General features: G+C 44.1%; 1 protein-coding gene across 1 annotated transcript in view; it reads right to left on the reverse strand.

Moving 5' to 3' along the window:
• ITPKB (inositol-trisphosphate 3-kinase B) overlaps positions 1 to 19,479 on the reverse strand; it is a 387,273-nt gene extending 367,794 nt beyond the window's left edge. The window contains exon 1 of the mRNA XM_069233800.1: positions 19,403 to 19,479. The gene's annotated coding sequence lies outside the window, so the exon portion shown is untranslated. The remainder of the gene's footprint in view (positions 1 to 19,402) is intronic.
• Positions 19,480 to 22,419: the final 2,940 nt, after the last annotated feature.

Genomic DNA, 22,419 nt, shown 5'->3' on the forward strand with positions numbered 1-22,419 from the left:
CAGGTATAAAGCCAAGCACTGCCTTATAGTTTGGGCGCAGTATTTATGCTGCACCTGAAACTGCGATGGCCGCCAGAACGTATCTTCCAAAATCCACCACGGTCCTGGGAGAAGAAATTTTGTGATAACAATGTGTGGGAAAATATACTCAACATCTTTAAAGGGCTCCGGGGGATACTGAGAACAATAACTCAACATTCATCCAGTGTCCCGCGTGATACTGAGAACAATAGGAGCCAGTCCTGGGGGAACATGGTGATAAAACATTAAGGGCCAGATGTACCAAAGGATGTTACCCCTTCTGTGTCTATGGGAAAAAGCTTTCGTACATATGGCCCTAAGTCCCTTTACAAATAAATAGTATCAGCCTGTCTATGGGCCCCAGGAATACCAGTGAAACCTAGCATTAACATATCACGGTTCAATATACAGCGGGCCCCGGGCAATAGCAACATGGACATATCAACTGCGCTTCAATTAAACATATTATTTTCTTTTAGCTTAGTGTTTGAAAGTCACATGTGTTACTAATATTTGATTTGACGATGATTCTCAGCACTGCAGTGGATGGGAGGCAGAGGAGGTGAATACTCCTTTGTGAGATATTGTGAAAGCTGTGATGAGGGAAGAATCTGGCATTGTATTATCCGTGAGAAGGAGGCTTACAGCAAGTACAGCAGGAACACTGATTTTTGATTGGTTCTTACTCAGTGGAAACCTCTGCAATGGATCACTTTGACTTAATGTCATGTTTTAACTGTGTGAAGCTGAGTTAGTTAGTTAGAAGACTTGCCCTGTCCAACTTTGCAGGCGGACACTCTATCCCCTTCGCTTGAGACCCAATCCTCCTTTTATTTGCGGTCATAGACTTACTCTCTAGACCAAGTACATTTCTCCTGTTTAGGGCGAGCGCGCAAGTGCTTTGACCTGTTGTAAGTATTGTGGACTTTTAACCACGCCCATCTGACTCCGTCACTTTCATTTGTTCCTGGGTTTGCCTTTCAAAAATCTATTGATCTCATTGGTAAACGCTTTATGACTGCCCTGCCTTGAGGCTGTTTTTTGTCACACCTTGCAGACTACCCCGTTACATGGATTATTGCACAGTTGCCAATATACTTCAGCATGAGCAAACCATTTTTTTTTATCTCTCCCCTTGTCCTAGGACAATGGGATCACCTACAAAACATTCACCACAACATGTTTTTTCTGTCTAGGTCATCCATGGGTCTCCACACTAGGTTAGTGGGGACCCCAAAATAATAACCCCTCCCACCATTCCTTGTCTTTTTAAGCGGTATCATGGCTAGAACTTTTGTTTTACAGCTGGGAATAGCTTGTTTTAACGACCTTGTTTGTAATATCATTGCGATAGGCCTGCTACTCCTGAAAATGTTTAATGCACTGAACCCTTTAGGGGCTAAATATATGGTAACACTGCATTATTTATTGCCATTTTCTTTTTGTATGGTTATGCCGTCTAGGGTCTAACTATATAGTTACATGACCATGGGCCTCATTATGAGTTTGTCGGGCGGTGGAGGCCGCCCGCCAAACTCTTCCCACCATCAGGCCGCCTGTGCGGCCTGAACCCCACCAGCCCTATTAGGAGTTTGCCGCAGGGCCTTAAACTTGCATCCGGCTCCTAATGGAGCCAGCTACAATGTGGCGGTGCGGTAGGTGCAGCAGCACCTGTCGCGCATCCCACTGCCCATAATTCGGGCAGTGGAATGCGCGATGGGGCTGTGCATGGGGGCCCTAGACCTGCTCATGCCAAGTGCATGGGCCCCCGAGTTCCACATTCTGCCAGCCTTTCCATGGCATGTAAACTGCCATTAACAGGCTGGCCGATGGGGATTCGTAATCCCCTAGGCAGTGCTGCTTGCAGCGCTGCCGTGGCGGATTACAACTGCTGGGACCGCCAGGCTGCAGGCTGGTGGCAGCCTGGCGGTGTCGGTGGTTGGACCATGGTGGCTTTGCCACGGTCATAATGTCGCTGTCGGACCACCACTTTGGCGGAGGTCAGACGGTGACCGTGCCCCTGGCGGTCTAGTGACCGCCAGGTTCATAATGAGGCCCCATGTTTCTTACAAATGCTATTTTCATTGTGGTGTCCTCAAGGGGCTATCTAAGCATTACAGTCATATCAACATACTAAAATATTTGTGGCATGGAAACTTCCCCATAATGTTTTGCAGGACATTACCTTTACAAAGCATTGTTGCTCATAACTCAGCCTGTGGTGGTTCTAGGACAATGGGACCACCTTCCAAATAGTGACCACAATGTGCTGTTTCTCTCTACATCATTGCTGGGTCCCCACACTATGTTAGTGGGGATTCAAAAATAATAACCTCTACCACCATTCATTATCTTTTTAAGCTCTCTTATGGCTGAAACTTTTGTTTTACAGTTGTGAGAAGTGATGTTTTATGGGCCTTGTTTGTATTATCATTGCAATAGATCTGCTCGCATCGAAAATCTGTAATGTACTATGCCCCCTAGGGACTAAATATATAGTTACAATGCATTACTTTATCCCATTATTGTGGTGTCCTCTAGGTACTGTTCTGAGCATTGCAGTCAACATACTATAATATTCTTGGCACAGAAACTCGTAACAGACTGTGGTGGTTCTAGGACAACTGGGCCACCTTCAAAACACTCTTTTTGTCTACATCATCTTTGGGTCCCCACATTAGGTTAGTGGGGACCCCAAAATAATAACCCCTCCCACCAGTCAGTGCCTTTTAAGCTTTGTCATGGCTTGAACTTTTGTTTTACAGCTGGGAGAAGTTTAGTTTTAGAGACCTTCTTTGTAATATCATTGCAGTAGGCCTGCTAGCCCTAGAAATGCCCTCTAGGGGCTAACTATATAGTTACACTGCATTCCTTTCTCCTGTTTGTTTTTCTTGGGGTTATGCCCTATAAGGGCTAACAATATGGTTACATGACCATGTTTCTTACAAATTATATTTTTGTTATGGTGCCCTCTAGGGGCTGTTTTGAGCATTACAATCTAATGCCAAACGTTTATTTCTGATAAAGGTTTATAAGATAATTGTATATGTTTTAATAATCTCTCCTTATTACAATTATAACCATGATTCCGGTCAACTTAATATCCTTATTACACTATGACTGTTTGAACACTCTTGATATGGTTTGGGTGACCCTTCTAGTTTATTTCTCCTCTGTGGCTGTCTTGTGTCTTTCTTTGAGTAATTGTGTTGGCCAGCCAGCAACTCTGATGGGGAGATGGTGAAAGTGGTATTCTATTGGAATTAACATGGCATATTTAAATTAGGATGCTAAATGGCAACATTTTCATTTTTTGCTGCAGATAGCGGAAGATTGTAAATGGAAGTGCTTCTGTTATATGCAGGGCCACTGGAACTATAAGGCAGGAAAAGACAAAATTATGAGGCAGGGTTGATCAATTTATGTGGCAAGAAAAGTCCAGTTATTAATTTATAGCGCCAATAGCTCTAACTCAAGCAAATGCAAGACCTATTGATTTGCAAATGCTTGTTTTGATTGGAACCATCATTTGGTTCTACACTCAACACTATATCTGTTGATGTTAGAAATGGGGTCTCTATTTGGCAGTGGTTTGTACCCTGTTCAAGTAGGGGCCCTCACTCTAATCAGGGTAAGGGAGTCACTCAGCTAAAATAAGCCCTTCTCACCCCCTTGGTAGCTTGGCATGAGCAATCAGGCTAATCTCAGAGGCAATGTGTACAGTATTTGTACACACACCCAGTAACACAGTAAAAACACCACAAAAGTACTCCATACCAGTTTAGTAAAATAGCCAATATTTATCTGAGTAAAACAAGACCTAAATGACAAAAATCCACCATACACAAGTAAAGATATACATTTTCAAAGATAAAATCCTAGCAAAGTGCTTAGAAACCGAATAGTTCCAACTGGGGCTATCATGGCATCTTGACGGAGTAATTCCCAACAGTCCGACACCACTGAAGAGGAAGTGTGGACTGTTCACGGAGTTGAACAGACCCCAGGTACAGTACCTTGGAAAACAATGAGGAAACAAAGACGGTGCACAGAGTCGGGGAGGTGAGCCGCCGCACAAGCCGGTGCAGTGTCAGTCCTTACTGCCACCGGGGAGGTGAGGTATTACTTCTTTACTGCTAGGCAGGGGAGGTGAGGCATTGATTCCTTACAGTTGCAGGGGAGGTGATGCAGCATCGGTGGAGAGGCGTTGGTTCTTTACAACAACCCTGGGTCCGTGAACCAGCAGGTCAAGTTTCAAAGCGTCAACTTTGTGGTGTTGCGATCACACCACGGGGCTGCAGGTGCTGCAGCGGAGTTGGGTGTCACGGATGTCGATGGCACAGCACTCAGGACTCATGCTGTGGTGGGACTTTGAAGACAATCTGGGGGCGTTGGGCCTGCGTTGCAGGTCGCGGTCATTGTATTCAGTGGGGAGCACAGCTCCAGTGCAGGCAGCGGTGCAGATTCAGATAGTGACGCTGATTCCGAAGTCGCTCTGGAGTTGATGTGTTTGGTTTCTTCTTAGTAGCACCAGAGCTCACTTTCAACGGCCCAGGAAGTGGATTTGGCACCACTTGGCAAGTGGGGGCTCTCAGAAAGAGAACCTAGGCACTGAAAGGTGACGTCTTTGATGGCCCTGAGACTTCTTAACAGGAGGCAAACTCAGTTCAAGCCCTTGGAAAACCTTGGAAAGCAGGATGTAGAAAGCAAAGTCCAGTCCTTTTACTCCCAGGACAGAAGCAGCAAGCACCAGGCCAGCACAACAAAGCAACAGGCAGAGTGGCAGTCCCTCCTACAGCATCCCACTCTTCTTCCTGGCAGAATGTCCTCGGTCCAGAAATGTTCGAACTATGTGGGACCAGAGGTCCAGTACTTATACCCATTTCTATCTTTGAAGCAGGCAAATTTCAAAGAGAAGTCTTTGTAGTGTACAACACCCTGCCTTTCCTTGGCCCCAGGCACACTCCAGGAGTTTGGAGACAGCTTTGTGTGAGGAAAGGCACAGCCCTAGTCCATTGCAAGTGTTAGCTCCTCCCACCACTCTAGCTCAAGAAGACCCATCAGCCTGGTGATGGGCTATCAGGATATGCAGGGCACACCTCAGCTGCCTTTGTGTGACTGTCTACAGGGAATACACAAACAGCTCAAATGTCATCCTGACCCAGATGTGTATTCCACAGACAGGCAAAGGAATAGAATGGTTAAGCAGGAAAATGCCTACTTTCTAAAAGTGTCATTTTCAAACTTACAATTCTACAACCAATTTCGCCAAAAGACATATTTTTAAATTGTGAGTTCAGAGACCCCCAAACTTCATATCTCCATCTGTTCCCAATGGGAAATTACACTTAAAAGATATGCCAAGGCAATCCCCATGTTACCCTATGGTAGAGATAGGCCTTGCAATAGAGAAAAACGAATTTAGCAGCATTTCACTATCAGGGCATGTAAAACATACCAGTATATGTACTACCTTTTAAATACACAGCACCATGCCCAGGGGGCTGCCTTGGGCCAACCTTAGGCGTGGCATACAGACAATAAAAGGGATGGTTTGGGCCTGGCAAGTGGGTGCATTTGCCAGGTCGAAATTGTAGTTTTAAACTGCACACACAGATACTGCAATGGTAGGTATGAGACATGTTTGCAGAGCTACTCATGTGGGTGGCACAATCAGTGCTGCAGGACCACTAGTAGCACTTGGTTTACAGGCCCTAGGCACACCTGATGTACTGTAGGACTTACTAGTAAATCAAATATGCCAATCATAAAGAAACCAATCACTAGTACAATTTAGACCAAGAGAATATGCGCTATAGCATTGGTTAGCAGTGGTAAAGTGCCTAGAGTCCTAAGGCCAACAAAACAGGTTACAAAATGGGAGGAAGAGGGCAAAACGTTTGGGGATAACTTTGCAAAAAGGGCGAAGTCCAACAGTTGACACCAGCTGCTTTAAAATTTTCTGACTTACCCTCATCTTTATGGAAATTGAATTTTGTCTTACTTTGCATATGCTGTCTTTAATAGCATGTACTTGTAATAGCCGATTTGCATTGCCTGAATTATATTCATAAATGCTGTATTTAGATGACTATCGATTTATGCTTATTTGATTCAATTTGAGATTGTACCTTTACTAATTTGTCAGTGAACCTTCACAGTTTGCAAAATTACCCTTCTCTGTCGTTCCTGCAAGGCAAATACTTCTTTACTGTCATTGATATGTATGATTCTAGCCTCAGTTTGAGATAAAGAACCATCTCGGGGGACATAGCGTGGATTTGACTTTTTGATGTGTAAACACCATACTTATCTCTCAGGCCGTACAATGGTAGCAAACAATGCTACCCACTGAGGCATGGGTAGTTAGGATTTGCCCCATGTATATCATTTGTGCTTATGAAGAGAAATATGCTTGTTGCAAGAGCTGAAATTTGGTTATCAGACTCGTTAGAGTCTAAGATCTCAGGATAAACGTTGAGTATATAAAGTTCTAACTTGTTTGTAAGGTTTGTGGCTTCAGACCATGAAGCACTATTGGCCGCACAAGATAGAGACTTATTAACTTTTATGGTGAGAGTGTATTAATTGAGATTGGTGTTTGGTTAGTTCTTTTGCACAGAGGAACAGACTACACTAGTCAGGGTGATTTCCCGCTGGTTGGAATTTCACTTTCCATGTGTAATAACTCTCTCCTGGGGTTATTCCCCAATTCTATGTCAGGACCAGAGGCTTCATGTTATGAAATAATATAAATAATATATATAATAGTATATAATATAACATAATGATATAATATAATAAAACTATAAATAATAGAATCTAAAATTCTGGACACATAAGCTAGAAAAAAAATGATTCTCCTGGAGTTATTGTGTACTTTGAACTTTCTTTTAGTGGAACAGACAATAGTTTTTTGTTTTTTTGTTTTTTAATAATTTGCGATGTTGAAGCTGATTGCTGTTGAATGAGAGCTGCTGAGAGATGCTGTGAGTTGCATCATAGGGTGCCACGCTGGTATTGGTCGATCAGTGTGTGTGCCACTCTGGGCTTGCTGTTGTGTCAGAGAGTGCTAAACTGTGAGTGGTCTGTTTCATGGTGTTGTGCTGAGATTGGAAGTTAGTGCCATTGAGTATAGCTTTGTGATTTGCTGAGAATTACTGGCTATTTTCAAGTAATATTCACTGAATTTATTCTGTGCTATAAATAGAGAATGGATGACATTTTTCAAGAAATTAAGGGATCTATTTAGTGAGGATATAAGAACACCTGTCCATGAAGGGAAGCAGGCCCCTTCTGAGGGCACGCCTACTCATTGCATGAAAACTAACATCAGGTTGCACACATGTATTTGGCCTAAACAATGGAATAAGATAACTATGAATGAAGGTCCTTGCAGATTCCTCCTCATGGTACTTTCAACATGAGAATAATTGAGAATTTGAAGCTGGTGCTATATGAAATGGAGATCAGCCCAAGATGAAGCCTTTTGAATGCATGGTTGCGTGCAGCACATGCAGAAAAAAAATAAAAATATCCGAATAGGGCCAAAAGGACAGTTAAAATTTGGATGTAAGTAAAGTGGGATACAGACAAGCAAGCAAATAGGAAAGAGATGATTGAGGGAGTTAGCAGGTATCCTGTCCTAACTAGTGTCAAAACTGGAAAAAAGAAAGCACAAAAGGAAGGTGAGACTGAAGTGAAGAATGATGAAGGGAGGGATAGTGACTCCAGTGATGGCTTTTTAGATGCTTTGTAGGATTCTCGACCACCCCCCTACCATATGGACCTTATTTATACTTTTTGGTGCAAAACTGCACTAACGCAGTTTTGTACCAAAAAGTTTTGCACAGGCTTGCCCCATTTTTAGCACCAGCTGGGCACCATATTTATGGAATGGTGCAAGCCGGTGCAAAGGGTAGGCTAGCGTTAAAACAAAAAATGACGTTAGGCAGGTTAGAGTTAAAATAAATTACTCTAACCAGATTAGCGTCATTTTTTCACGCTAAGGGGCATATCTATACTCTGTTTGCACTGAATTAGCGTCATTTTTTTTTTACTCTCATTCGGTGCAAAACTAACTCCATGTTTATAATTTGGTGCTAGACCCGTCTAGCGCCAAATTTATGGAGTTAAAGTCATTTTTTGGAAGCGGAAACCCACCTTTCCTTAATGAGATGCAAGGTAGGTGTTCCTGTGCAAAAAATTACTCTATGGCCTTTAACGCTTTGTTTGCCCCATTTTTTAAAGCCTGGGTCAGGGCAGGCGGTAGGGGACCTGTGGGCCTATTTCCATGGTGGAACACCATGGAATAAGCCACAGGTGCCCTCCCAAGGCCCCAGCGGCACCCCTACCCCACCAGAGGGACTACGGAGGATGGAGGACCCCATCCCATGTAAATACAGGTAAGATTGCATTTTATTTTTGAAAGTGCCACAGGGGGCCCGGAAATGGGCTCACATACATGGCACAGGGTGCAGTAGCCATGCCCAGGAGACCCTTGTCCTCTGTGCTGGCCATTGGGGTGGCGGGCATGACGCCTGCCTTTTCTAAGGCAGGAGTCATGTGGCATGGTAGGTTTAGCACCATAAAATGATGCTAATCTGGTTAGAGTAATTTTTTTTACTCTTACCTGCCTAAAGTCATTTTTTGGTGCTAAACCCTTTTCTTCTATACCGCCAGTCCCACCTGACTAAAGTCATTTTTTTTTACTCTAGCCTATCCTTTGCACTGGCTTGCACCATTCCATAAATATGGTGCCCGGCTGGTGCACAGAAACGGTGCAAGCCGGTGCTAAACTTTTTGGTACAAAACTGAGTTAGTGCAGTTTTGCACCAAAAAGTATAAATAGGGCCCAATATTTTGTAACTTTGCGCCACTTTTGTGTCACAAAATGACGTTAATGCGGCGCAAAAAAAGTATAAATCAGGGCCTTGGTGCTAGACGGGTCTAGCACCAAAGTATAAATATGGAGTTAGTTTTGCACCGAATTAGAGTAAAAAAAAAATGACGCTAATTCGGTGCAAACAGAGTATAAATATGCCCCTATATGTTCAACAAGCTGGGGGAGATCAACTATCTATGGGACTCCTTCTGCTGGCGGGTACAAACCCTATTGCATCTGCCGATCGAAGCCTTCTCAATGGAAGAGCGCATGGTACTCTTTCCCCTCCTTACTTGACACGTCTTCTGTTCAATCTACAATCGGAGCCAATTCCACTACCAACTCAACAGTTAATACCTTTGATTTCACTTCCCGCTCAATAGATTATGCCTCTAATTCTTTTACCCTGTCAACTGACAATGTCCCAGAATAATGCTACTGTTGTTACAACACCTGTCACACCTGAGATTTCTATAACCACTGTTGTGTCTGGAATTGATACCTTTGCAAAGAAGAGAGCAAGACCCCGAACAGGAGAATTTCCTATTGTGAGTGTGCCAGCTACAGGGATTGATAGCCCCAAGTCACAGTCATAAGGGACTGACATCAATGATAGATGTGGTAACGATGAAGGTAGAGTTAGAGGAAATCACTGAAGGAACTCTTGAGATGGATTTTCTTGATAGGTACAGTGAAGAACTTTTGTTTCCGTGTAAGGAGGCCGTTAGGCGTGCTTACGTAACACACAAGGCTCTCGAGGGGATAGCCATAGAATTTGGAACTGGCCTTTCCAAAAGTGCGATTCTCAGGAAGAATTCTAGGATGCTTATGACTGAAAATGCACTTAAGAATATGCAAACTTCTGGGTTGAAACTATAACTAAGGGAAGTAATCAGTAGCATTCGGTTTTGGAACAGCACTCAGACGTTTAGAGATAGATGGGCTCAGAAAAAGAAAAGGAAAGATGACAGGGGACAGAGGGGACTGAGAGTAGGAGAGTTGGAGAGGTTCTGAGGTCAAAGCTTGCCCACTGAGAGAGGTGCATAGAGGAGCATATGTGCATTTGCATTGGAGTTATGGTGATCTTTTCACATTTACAAAGCAATTTCCAAAGTTGATAGAGAGCTGTGGTCAGTGGTATACTCAGGTTGACAGATTTGTGAAGATTCTGAAGGTACTTTGGGAGGATTTGAACACATTTTTTGATATTGTTGGTTCTAATGCTTTGTATGCTGGGTGTAAGGTAGCTGTTCAGTGGCCAACTGCAGAGCTCCCGAGGGATGTCCAAACTAATACTCTGTCCTCTGTGGTCAAGGGAAAGTATCATCAGAAGGTTAGCTTTTTTAAAAACTAAGGTTCCCCAGAAAGAGACTGATTGGTTGAAGATCTCGAGGACTGCACAAGAGTCCAAGGAGTCAGTACATGCCTGTTATTGGAGATTATTGCAGATCTGCCAGAACCCCATTCGGAGGGCCATGGGGCAAACAGGAGTTATTTGGTCCATCATTAGGGTTGAGGAATTGTACTCTTGATGCCCTAGGGCCTGACCTACTATGCATCCAGAGCAACTGGGCCAAGTACCCTTCAGCACTTGACTTTCAGTGGTAGGATGGGTTGAGCAGTCCAAGGCTTTTCAGGAGGGTGAAAGGTAGACACAGAGGGTTAAACACAGGCTCACAACTCAAAATAAGCACAGCAGCAGCAATAAATGATTGTTCAGTCAAATACTTCCTTTATAGGGAGTATTTATATATGACATTCACAAACATTACACACAGGCCCATATTTATACTTTTTTAGCACCGCATTTGCATCATTTTTTTATGCCAAAGCAGCGCAAACTTACAAAATACAATTGTATTTTGTAAGTTTGCACCGATTTTGCTTAAAAAAACGACGCAAATGCGGCGCTAAAAAGTATAACTATGGGCCGCAGTGCCCTCAGATCAGGGCTCTAGTGTTTCATAGGTGAGTCCCTGTCTCCCACTCCTCTCAAATTAGCAATAGTGGTTATTCCCCATTTACTTTTTATTCAGGTTAAGCTCACTAGTAGTCTGAGTCACAATAATCCCGCTCCAACTTTTAAGTCAAGTCAAAAGTATTCCAGCGCCGAAGCGCTATCTGGTAAGTAAAGTCTACCGGGGGCATCTGACCCAAAATTTTCCTTACCTGCAGCAGAAAGATCAGAGTGACTGCGATCTCTGACAGCATCTCCTTTACAAGAGCTAAAGCTGCAGCAATGACTGTTTCTTTTAAGTCTTTCATAAGCAGCCAAAAGCGGGCTGCAGTCGGCTCCCCTCGAGTTCCTCACCCAGGGTCCTGTGACGGCAGCAGCCGGGGTGTTCTCAATGCTCCTCTGGTGCTGGGTAAATTCTTTGGTTCCTTCCACAGGTGGGGGAACGGGGGTTAAGACAATCTTGGTACTGGTGCTCATTCATTGCTCAGGCCCACTATAGTCACCATGGTGGCCTTGTTCCTTAATCGACGGTCTTGACCAGACCATGCTTCTTGCTGTTTCTCTGTGAAACCCTCTGGTATGCGGGGCCACTGTTCCTCCTCTCCACATGGGCATCTGCCCGAATGGAAGAGCAGCAGCCTTCACAGCAGCTTCACCTGGCATATGGGGTCGACACCTTGATATCGCACTCAGACTACAGCCTGATCGGCACTGCTGCAATCTTCACGGTCGCTCCATCTGGCCTACGGGTTGCTGACTTTGTCGCGTAGGCTCTCATTATCCTAATGAGACTACTGGATTTTTAGCCGTAAGATCGTTCACAGTGTGGGGGACTAAGTCCGACCCACGGTGAAGGACCCTAGTCACTCTAAATCCGGGTTTTGCTCCGGCTAACTAGCAGTGCCTCATCTCTCCCAAAGGGAAGAGACAATTGGGCAGCCGAGCGCATGACATCTTAGCACTTCCCAGGAAAGTCGTGGTCACTCAGGTCACAACCGGTTCTCTCATACACAGTACGGTCTCACATAGAAATGGCAAAGGCAGTTTAAGTTTTAAAGATTGGTTTAATAAAACAACTGCATTTTAGATAGCAAAGCGTGAGCTGCAATAACCAGAACTACACAACACAGTAGGATTAAAATAGTAACAATGAGGGTGAAGCACAAGAATAAAGCTATCATAGTGCCGCTAGGTTATGTTCTCTCTAAGGTATATTTCGAGCACAGCATGTGAAGCTCTAAGCCTGCCTTTAAGGTTCTCCCGGGAGGACATCAACCCTCATACCTGAGCAAAGGCCTGTAATCTGCATCAGCATCTGCAACGGGGCAGTCAGCATCTAGCATACCACACACAAGCTATGGCCCAAACTGCACAGCAGCAATCCTCTTAGTGGCCCCACCTGGCATACAGGGTTGCAGACTTGATATCGCTATGCACCTATTGGCCTGGCAGCAGACAATGACCCGTTCAGGCAGCAGCATTCATAGCTCACTTCACAGCAGCCCTCCCCTGGCATACAAGGGTCACGACTTTGCCCTGCACACAGGCAAGGACCCGATCAGTGCAGCAGCCATCTCCTCACACCTCGCATTAGGGATCCACTCACCAGGATTTCCTCAGTGGGCATCTATCACTTCAGTGCTCTCCTGTTCTTCACATGGCACACTGTCTTGGCAAGCAGGCAAGCACTGGCGCTCCAGGCTCCATGGCAGGTGGTCTTTGATTTTCTGGGTGATGCTCCCACACCCAGCTGAGAGACTAGCATGCCTTGGCCCTCGCAGTCCTGGTCACAGGCAGAAGTCTTGCACAGCTTCTCCTCGTCACACAGCCCGACTGGCTGCTTGACAGTTTGACAGGTGACAAATTTTGGGGTCTCAAGCTGTCTTTATAGTCCATTTGCAGACACCAAATTTGATTTAGAGTCTGAGTATTTGAAGTTTAAGTTGGGAATCTGCTTCCTTTTGAAGTGACCTCTTCTCTGTTCTCTGTTCCTCCAGAAAGCAGTCTGCCACAGCATGAGTAACACTTAATCTGATAGCCACAAAGCACCCGTCATGGGAGTGAATAGATGTTCACACCTGGATGTCAGCCACAGTGATATATGTATCAAAAATGTACACCAGGGCCTCTTCCCTACTCTTTACGATTCTCCTATCATCCCCATCTCCTTCCTGAGATATGTCCAGAACCCTTCTCAGTGACCTCCCTCTGAATCAAAGAGCACCCTTTGAAGTGTACTGAGGAGCCTGGCTCTCCCTTCCTTCACTGCGCCCCACCCAGCTTACAGAAACACAGAAATACACAAATCTGTCTGAGGGGGATACCTCTGCCTCCTCTCCCATGTTTCTCCATTCAACCCTGGGTCTCCCAAAAGAAATCCAGAGTAGTCTATTTATTGTACACTCCCAGGCACACATACACCCAACACATGCATAGAGCATCCACACACTGTACAGCACTACAACCTTCATGTATTGCACCAAGCACACATACACCTAACCCATGTATATAGCATGTGTGCACTGCACAGTACTACATGAACTACTGATCATTACATGGTATGCTGCTACCACCACACTCGTTACTTAAATGCCTGGTGAAGGCAGGAGCCTCTGGGAGGGTAGCCCTTTGGCCTTTGTCATGGTGCACATACATGATCCGTGTTTACCCATGACAACAAAAATCAGCATTAGGGATCCAGGCATCATTAAAGCTGGGGCACAAGGTGCAGAGGGTGCACGTCCATCACCATCCGAAATACTTTTCTGACCCAACAAGGTATTTTGCCAGCATAGTGATATTGAAAACCCCTAGCAGAGAAATAATTTTGTGTCACAGTTTGTTCTTGGGTTGCATCCACAGGTTAGTTCACATATCTAGCAGTATGTGATGAGTTTGCAGTCTAAACCATTACATTAAATCCTTTGGTATGCAAAGCATTGCAGTGATGATTTGGAAGCCAGAAAAAAGAGAATTAAGGAGATATTCATGCTGGCTCAGACATAGTTAACCCAGAAGTCATTTCACCATGGTCTGAACCCGGTGAATTCTGGCTGTATTTCTAGTGGGGAAAATTGAATGCAGGAAGTAGGATTTCAAGGGGGTGGTCCAGATGATGCAGGGTGGAAATGATGTCCAATTCGGTAGAGGACGAGTACTGCCTGCTGACCTGCATTCGGGAATGTATATAGCTATGTTGAAGAAAACCACTGTGTGTCATTATTGTAATAATTTGGTCCACTGGAAGTGTGAGTGCCGATCCAAATCGATTACAGTTTGATGACCGAGGGCATAAGATGAATGTTATGCTAGCTCAAAATATGCAGTTGCAAAGACCTTCTAATGCTAACATGCCCCAAGACCCCTTGATGCACATAATTTGAATACTCTGAGGTTTAATGCAAATATAAATGTCTGTACTCACCAGAATACCTTTCTGAGTCCAGAAGTCTTCCAACAGTTCCCAGTCTTCAACACTTTTGGAGATATAGGGTCTAACCAATCACAATGACAGTTTTGGAGAGAGCAGGAAGAGTGTGTGCTTGGCACAGTCTTGGAGGTAGACGAGATTGGCCCATATATAGCAGGAAAGGTGAATGGGCACCCTGTATCAATTTTGATTGACACTGGTACTACCTGTTCTCCTATTAGGGCAGTGGAAATCCCAAACCTTCTCTGGAAAACAAATGAAAATGTAGGCACTGAAAACCAATAGACAATCTACTATTTTTGTCAAAGTTCCTGCGAAAATAGGTCCCCTTAAAGAGGACCATCAGTTTTTGATATGTGGCTCTAGCTCAGTTTGTTAGTTTGGAAGGGATCTTTTATGCAAGATTACCTATGTGATTTACTGTACACTTGACAGTGTTGAGCTTTAAACACATGATGAAGATGCCGATCTTAAATTGAGGACTCAGACGCCTGTTGTTAGGCTATTTCCTGTTATGAAAAAAGAGGACTTGCCACCCAAAGTAAAGGACTCTGTAAAGGAGGATGTCTGGGATTACTCTGGCAAGGAAACTGGTCTGATTGAAGCTGTTGAACCTGTAATGATCATGATTAAGCCAAAAGCCTCCCTCAAACTCCCCAATATAAACTCTCACCAGAGGAGGTGGCTGTAATTACCCCTATTATTTAAATCCATGTTAGTGCAAGGTATTTTAAATGGGACTTTAAAAAGTCCATGTAATTCTCTAATTATGAGGATTCAGAAACCGAACAAAAAGTGGCAGGTCGTGCAAGACTTGGGAAAGATTAATAATATTACTGTCCCATGTTGTTCTGTAGTAACAAATCCAGTTGTAATACTGTTCTAGATACCCTGTGACGCTGAGTGGTTTACAGTCATGGATCTGTGCCAAGAGATCTTTTCTTTTCCATTGCATCAAGACAGCTCTTTGTTTTCTGGTTCCAAAATAAAGCTCTGGCATAGAGCAGAGCCCCTCAAGAGTATACAGAGAGCCTCTCAATCTTCAACCAAAGCTTGAAAAACAATCTGGAGACCCTAAGACTGCCATGTAACTCTGTCCATTGGTGGTGTTAAAGTTGCAAGAGACACACAGGCAAGATACCATAGCCCTGTTGAATCATTTAGCTGAGACCTGACATAAGGTGTTACCCGTCAGACTACAGTACTGTCAGAAAGAAGTCCTGTGCCTAGGACACTACATTGAGAAAGGAGCACAAATGTGTCTCAAAAGAAAATATCTGCCATATTGCAATTATCCCTCCCAAAATGCAGAGAAAAGTCAGGATGTTCTTGGGCAAGGTGAGCTACTGTTGTAAGTGGATTATCAACTTTTTCATAGTGGCGGAACAGGCAAACTCCCGCCCCTCCCATTCACAGTTCTTTCATCAAAGATTTTACTGCAAATATTACATTGATATTATCAATTATGTTATCAAAGATGTCATGAGTGCTGTAATTTGTGGGGTAATTAGCACTGCATGGCAAGGGTACGAATTACAGTTACCTTAGGGCGCAAGTTATAGTTACTTGAGATAACTCTAACTACAGCTGGAGAATTTCTGTTTTTTATGTTTAAAATGTGAGCCTAACTATAACGTCCCTGTAACCTTTGTTTTTTTATGTGAACTTCTCTGTTTTAAAAAAATTGTATTTCCTAACTATAATGTCCCTGTAACCTTTGTTTTTTCAGTGAATTTCTATGTTTTTTTTAACATATAGCAATTTTCATTACTATACGTTAATCCAACCACCTCCGCGCTGAGGCGGTTGGCCACTGGGCCAGGCCCTAAGGCCAACCCCCTAAAAGCACCCAATCTTACATGATGCACGGCCTTCACCCATGCACAGCAGCGGTGGCCTGCGAGTCCTCGCCGGACCCTGCAGCCAACCCCCCTAACCACCCAACCCTATGCTGTGCACAGCCCTTTGGCTCTGCACGGCAGGAGTTGGCTGCAGGCCCTATGTGTGTGAGAATAGGTGTGAGAGGGTGCATTTGGGGGTGTGAGTGGCAGTGAGAGTGTCGGTCTGGGTGTGAGAGTGCATACATCAGTGTTTTAGTGTGTCAGTGTGTTCACGGGTCTGGGAGTGGGTGCATGAGGGTGTCAGTGGGCCTGTGAGTGGGTATGTCAGAGTCTGACTAGGTCTGTGAGTGGGTGTGTAACTATCCAAATGGGTCTGTTAGTGGGTGCGTGAGGGTCTGAGTGGGTCTGTGAGTGGTGCGAAAGTGTCTAAATGAGAGAAAGATTGAAAGAGATAGAGAGAAAAAAGAGTGAGAGGGAGAGAGATGGAGGGTTTTTCAGGCTTTGATATATGATATACTTAGAATGAGATATTTCTGGACAAACTGAAAAGAAAAATGTCGTTGTCATTTAAAAAGAGTACAATCACCTTTCAGTGTGAGGCTTAAACATTTGTAGTAAAAACCTTCAACACTCACTGTGAAGGTCTGTGACCTTCACACTGAACTATTCTTTTTTTTTATTTGCTTTTTTAGCCCTTTATGGGCTATCTGGGACTGCCATCCCTACATGTTTTTAAAAAAATGTATTTCATAACAAGCCCTCTACAGGCTATCTGGGACCGCAGAGGAAGCCTCAGGGCCTCCCCCATGGTACCACTGCTTCAGCAACCAAGGAGCTGCTTTAAGTAGCAGTTCTGTGGTTGCTGAAGCAAACCTTTCATCTCTGTTCCCTGCACGCATATCTGTGTGCAGGGAACAGAGATGAAAGCTCCACTTTTTGACAGCGGGACCTGCTTTAAAGATCCCACTGTCAAAAAGTGGAGTGTTTGCTGTGACTTGGCTGAAACTTCAAAGATGCAGCCAAGCCACACCAGATAGCAATGTCCTGGGGGTGGGCACGCTAAGACATAGCAGAAGCCGGCCCTACAAATATACATACATACTTACACAGCTATGGAAAAACCGTTAGGGGCCAGATGTACAGATATAAAAGTAAGACTAAAGGCTTTAGTCCTACTTTTATTTCTAGCCTGTCATGGATTTTGGTTCTGGTCACCCTAGTAGCGAAAGATGTTTGTGCGATACAAACTGCACTGTTAGCAGTAACAGAACACTTAAAGGTCTATTGAAATCAATATTTTGAAGAATCCTTTACTCACAACATTTATTTCCGATTTTACTATGTTGTTCTTAAAGTTGTACCCCCTGCTGATGGAAACTACCCTGTAAGCTTTTCACTATGCGTATAAACAATGCAACACACCACAAAGTACTTGTGAAGTGAGAAGCCTGCAGCACTACCCGGGTGAAAGGATGCATGCTTGGGTGCAGGAAGTAAATATTGAATTAAAAGTGAATAAAAGGGATGCTGAAGCACAGAGTTGAGGCTGGAAAAAAGGGCTGGGTGGGGAGACAGTGATATTCAGGCAAATGTAAGCAGGAGGGGAGGAAACCAATTGAGGGGCAAGAAAACAGTGACTGGACACAGCAGGGTCACACTAGTTGCGAGACAGGAAAAAAAGGCCTGGGACAGAGCAGTTTGATACGGAAGAAAGGCAGTCATATGCCCAGGCGAGACAGAAAAGGGAGGGGGGCACAAGAGGCTGAGCACAACACAGAAGGGGGTGAAGGCATAGAAGGAACAACAAGAAACCATGGGGGGGACAGGGAGAAATGGGCACGGCTGGAAAAAGAATGCACTCTTATGGAGTGTTTAGTTAAAAATAAAAAAGTAGCTCCTGATAATGTAGCAGTGGAAGGACACATGTATTGCATCCATGCTCCAGGGCAGGGACAAACACAAGACAAACATTTGCAACGCAACGGGTCTCTCATTTGCTCGAGTTAGAGCTATTAGCGTTGTAAACTCCTAACCAGACGTTTCTTGCCACATAAATTGAAAGAAAAAAAAAAAAGAGCGCGATCGCGCTATGTAAAACCCAGCGCAATTGCACTGAAATTTAAAACCAAAAAGCAGAGCGCAATTGCGCTATGTAAAACCCAGCGCGATCGCACTATGTGGAAAATAAAAAGATAAAGTAGTGCAGAAACCAGGCTGAAAACATGGAGCATCATATGTTTTCAGTAGTTGGTTGGTGCTCTTGAGGAGGGCTAAACACTGAAAAAGGCATGACATATGCATACCTTTCACTAATGAAATCAAGCGGATTTTAAAAGGCAAGCCCACGAACCAATGAAAGTGACAGGCGTGACATAGGCATGGTTGAAAGCCCAAAGAGAGATTACAACAGGGACGGAGCGCTTGTGCTCTCAACCCTAAAGAGGAAGGCAGATTACAGCAGCTGACCAGTGAGAAACTAGCACATCAGAGTGAAAATGAAGCCAACTAATGGTAAATAATGGACTGGCTCTAAGCCCACTGTACGTTAACTATATGTTGGTAAGACATAAAAAAGGCCCCCGACTTGCCAGTCCACCAGGATAACCCCGGTGCCTGGTAGGGCCTGTCCAGGCCTGCTGATGTGGATAAAATGAATACTGCTAAGCTGGTTAACAATGAAGACCTGTTATTCAGCAGCCAAGATGCCCCAAGGGGTGAACCTGCGTTTTATAAACACAAGTTATTTTTACCATGTCTGTTAAAATTAACTATTTGGGGGCAACCGCGTCAATGTTGATTTGAAATTAACAACTTGGTGTCAGCCAAGTAGAAGTGGTCCCACAGTCAGACAGGAGTTATGGCTGATGTGACGAAAGTCAGGCCTCTCAGTACAGAGGAGGAAGACACTAGTACAAGCCACATATGAGGAGAATAGTCTTTGCTGACTGGGCTGATGCCAGCAAACCGAATACAAGTGTTAGATATGGAACATATCATTAGCATTAAACATGTAGCTCAACCCCATCCATTCCCAGAAGCTAAGAAACATTTTGCACTGCAGTCAGCGATGCACATATTCTCTGTTCATCAGACAGTGCTTCCAATTTCCCCCCATTTTTGGAAGCCTCGTCTGTTCCCTTGGCAGAGAAGAGCCGTCGTCTTTAAACTCCCACAGCCGCCTTGAAGCAGCAGCTGTCAGCTTCATAAACTTTCTCCTATTTCCAAGGATTCATGCATTTAGCCATGCATTTTTTCAGCTAAACCCTCACCAACTGTTTCTAGATTATTTCAGGCTGCAGCAGAAGTAGGGGGTGCGGCTGTGCAGCACCGCATGTCTTCTCCTTCAGCTCTCCACCTAATTTCGTTAGACTGGAATTCCCTCATCTTGCTGGTTACCTATAAGAAACAAGAGCCAACATTGTAGTTTACTTGGAAGGAATTATTATTCACAATGATAAGGCAAAACCAATGACCTCTCACTGGCATCTTGCTGGTTGGCACACAGTAGTCACATTACAGCTCCACTTTCACTTATCTCAGAGCCTTAGATAGTGCTAAGTGCAGCAGGGAGTTTGGCGCTAGGAGGTGCTTGACTTTCCAAGACAACAATTGTGGTTGACATACAGGGCATAGTGGTTAGGGCGGTTTACGAGCCTCTGCATGGCTAGAGCCTGTTTTATTTATACACTCCGAAGCCTTGCCAGCTCCTACCCTTGGAGGAAGGCCCACTTTTTATTGAAGGAGACTCCTGCACACTCACTACAGAACTCTTGGCCACTATCCTCCCATAGCACTCGTCTCAAAGCACTTCTAGAGCAGAGTAAAACACTCACTCGCTTTTTAAAGAAAATTTGCCATTTCATTATTTTCAAACTTTAGACTGTGTTAAAACAATGCCTTGGGTATGCTGTGGTGTAATGTGTAATTCCCGTGCTATCAAATCAACACCTTGCTGCCAAAATACCTAAGGCCCCCATTACCAGTTGACCAGAATTCCTTTTTCAGCTAAAATGTTATTTTTGGCCAAAATGGTAATTACACATTTCTGTGCTCATTTTGATTACTTTTAGCACGTGTATATGTGGTGGAAAAACAGACACGAATTGAGGAAATAAATGCGAAAATCAGACCGGTAAAACTAATTTTCGCGCGGTATTCCAAATGTCATACAGGCCTGTCGGGGGATAACTTATAATGCCCTGGTACTACAGTTCCGTGATATTATGGATAACCTTGGTATTGGTATTTCCATCTCTGTATTTGTATGAGTAAATAAGGGTCAACTTGTCATAAGAGTCTTGGAATGGTCTTATGAGTACTTATTTTGGATCCCAAGCTTTTCTTTGTAGAATGCCTCATTGGCTGCCGATCGTGGGGGCTACTGAATACTACCTATCCTTACAAGGCTGCCTATTCTTGAGTCCTCCTCTAGCCTCTTTCTTCCACCACCGTTTCCTGACTGTCTCTTTATCTCAATCTTGCAGGTTATTTTTCATTCCTGCTGATTCCCATTGTCACTGCTTTATTAGGTCGCAGCCCACCAGACAACGCAGCTGTTTGGTTTACTAAAGACAGCTTGGGGACTTTCAGAAAGTTGACATAGGAATACATGAGCCTCGTTGATTACCGTTGTGTCTGTGGATTGTAACACACTTTCTGTCTTTCCATTTGCTGGATTTATTTGCTTTAGGCTCTCCAGGTTCAGTTTGTCCCTCCTGTTGCCTAAACCATGTTTTCTGTATTCTTGCACAAACTCACTTTCTGCTAACAGGCCTTTAAATCTTGTTCCTAACTGGTCACATTTACTGTGCATTCACAGATCGAGGTAAAAAATCAGACGTTCTCTTCCAAGGACGCTTGTTTACTTTTCTTTCTCTGACTCCAAAGTGAGAGGATTTATGTGACAATCTTGCTGGATACTGGGGGTTAAGAAAGAGTTTTTTCTAAAACATGACAACATTTAAATGAACTTTGCAAGTATTTCAGAATATATCAGAATTATAAACACAAATGAAGCACATTTTTTGTTATTTCTGAAGTGTGTTGGAAACAGCTATTTTAATATGATAAAAACTAATCATTAATCTAGGTGATGCAATTTCCACACATTTTTGTCTGTGCACTATATAGTTTTATTAGTAAAACTGTGTGTATGTGCAAATGTAATGGTCATTTCAATTGAAAATGTGCTGTCTGTAATGGCAGTGTGCCACTTCATGATACACCTTTCTACTCTAACCTGTAACGCCACTGCACTGTACTCCAGATTAGGCCAAACCTATCTATTCTGCACAACTCCACTCTACGCCACTGCACTCTATGCCACTTCGCTCTATGCCATTATATTCTACTCTGCACAACTCTATGATACTTTTCTTTGCACCACTCTATGCCACTGCACTGTATGCCAATGCACTTTACTCTGTAACACTAAACTCTATGCCCCTGCACTCTACACCAACCACTGTACGCCACTCTAACCTACTCTGCACCATTGCACTCTATGCCATTGCACACTATGCCACTTTATTGTATTCCATTACACTCTATGCCATTCTGCGGAACTGCACTCTACCCTGTACCAGTCCACTTTATGCCAATTCACTCTACTCTGGAACAGTCTACTTGTTGCCACTGCACTCTGTCACTCTACTCTACTCTGCACCACTCCACTGTACGCCACTGCACTGTACACCACTCTACTCTTAACCACTGCACTATATGCCAATGCACTCTACACAACTGCAATCTAGGTCACTTCATTCTATGCTACTGCACCTTACCCTTCATCACTGTACTCTATGCCACTGCTCTCTACGCCACTCTACTCCACTGCACTCTGACACTCTGCTGTGCATCACTGCACTCTCCACTGCTGAACTATTCACAACTCTACTCTGCACTACTCAACAATATGCCACTGCTCCCTATGCCACTTCGATGTATGGCACTATACTCTACACCATTCTATGCCACTGCACTCTATGCCACTGCACTCTATGCCACTCGACTCTACTCAGAACCACTCTATGCCACTCTACTCTAAGCCACTGCACTCGATGCCACTCTACTCTACTCTGTGCCACTCTACTGTGTGCCACTCCACTTTGCTCCCCCCAACTCTGCACCATTTCACTTACTATGCATCACTGTTAGAAACATGGTTTCTGGCTGGCTAGGGAATGCACCTAAGCCAGACAGGATTCACCACTCTAGTGAGGGCAAGTCAGTTACACACCAAAGATATTTGTGCTCACCCCTTTGGTAGCTTGTCACAGAGCAGTCA

This window comes from Pleurodeles waltl, chromosome 5 (genome assembly GCF_031143425.1).
Source record: "Pleurodeles waltl isolate 20211129_DDA chromosome 5, aPleWal1.hap1.20221129, whole genome shotgun sequence".
NCBI lineage: Eukaryota > Metazoa > Chordata > Amphibia > Caudata > Salamandridae > Pleurodeles > Pleurodeles waltl.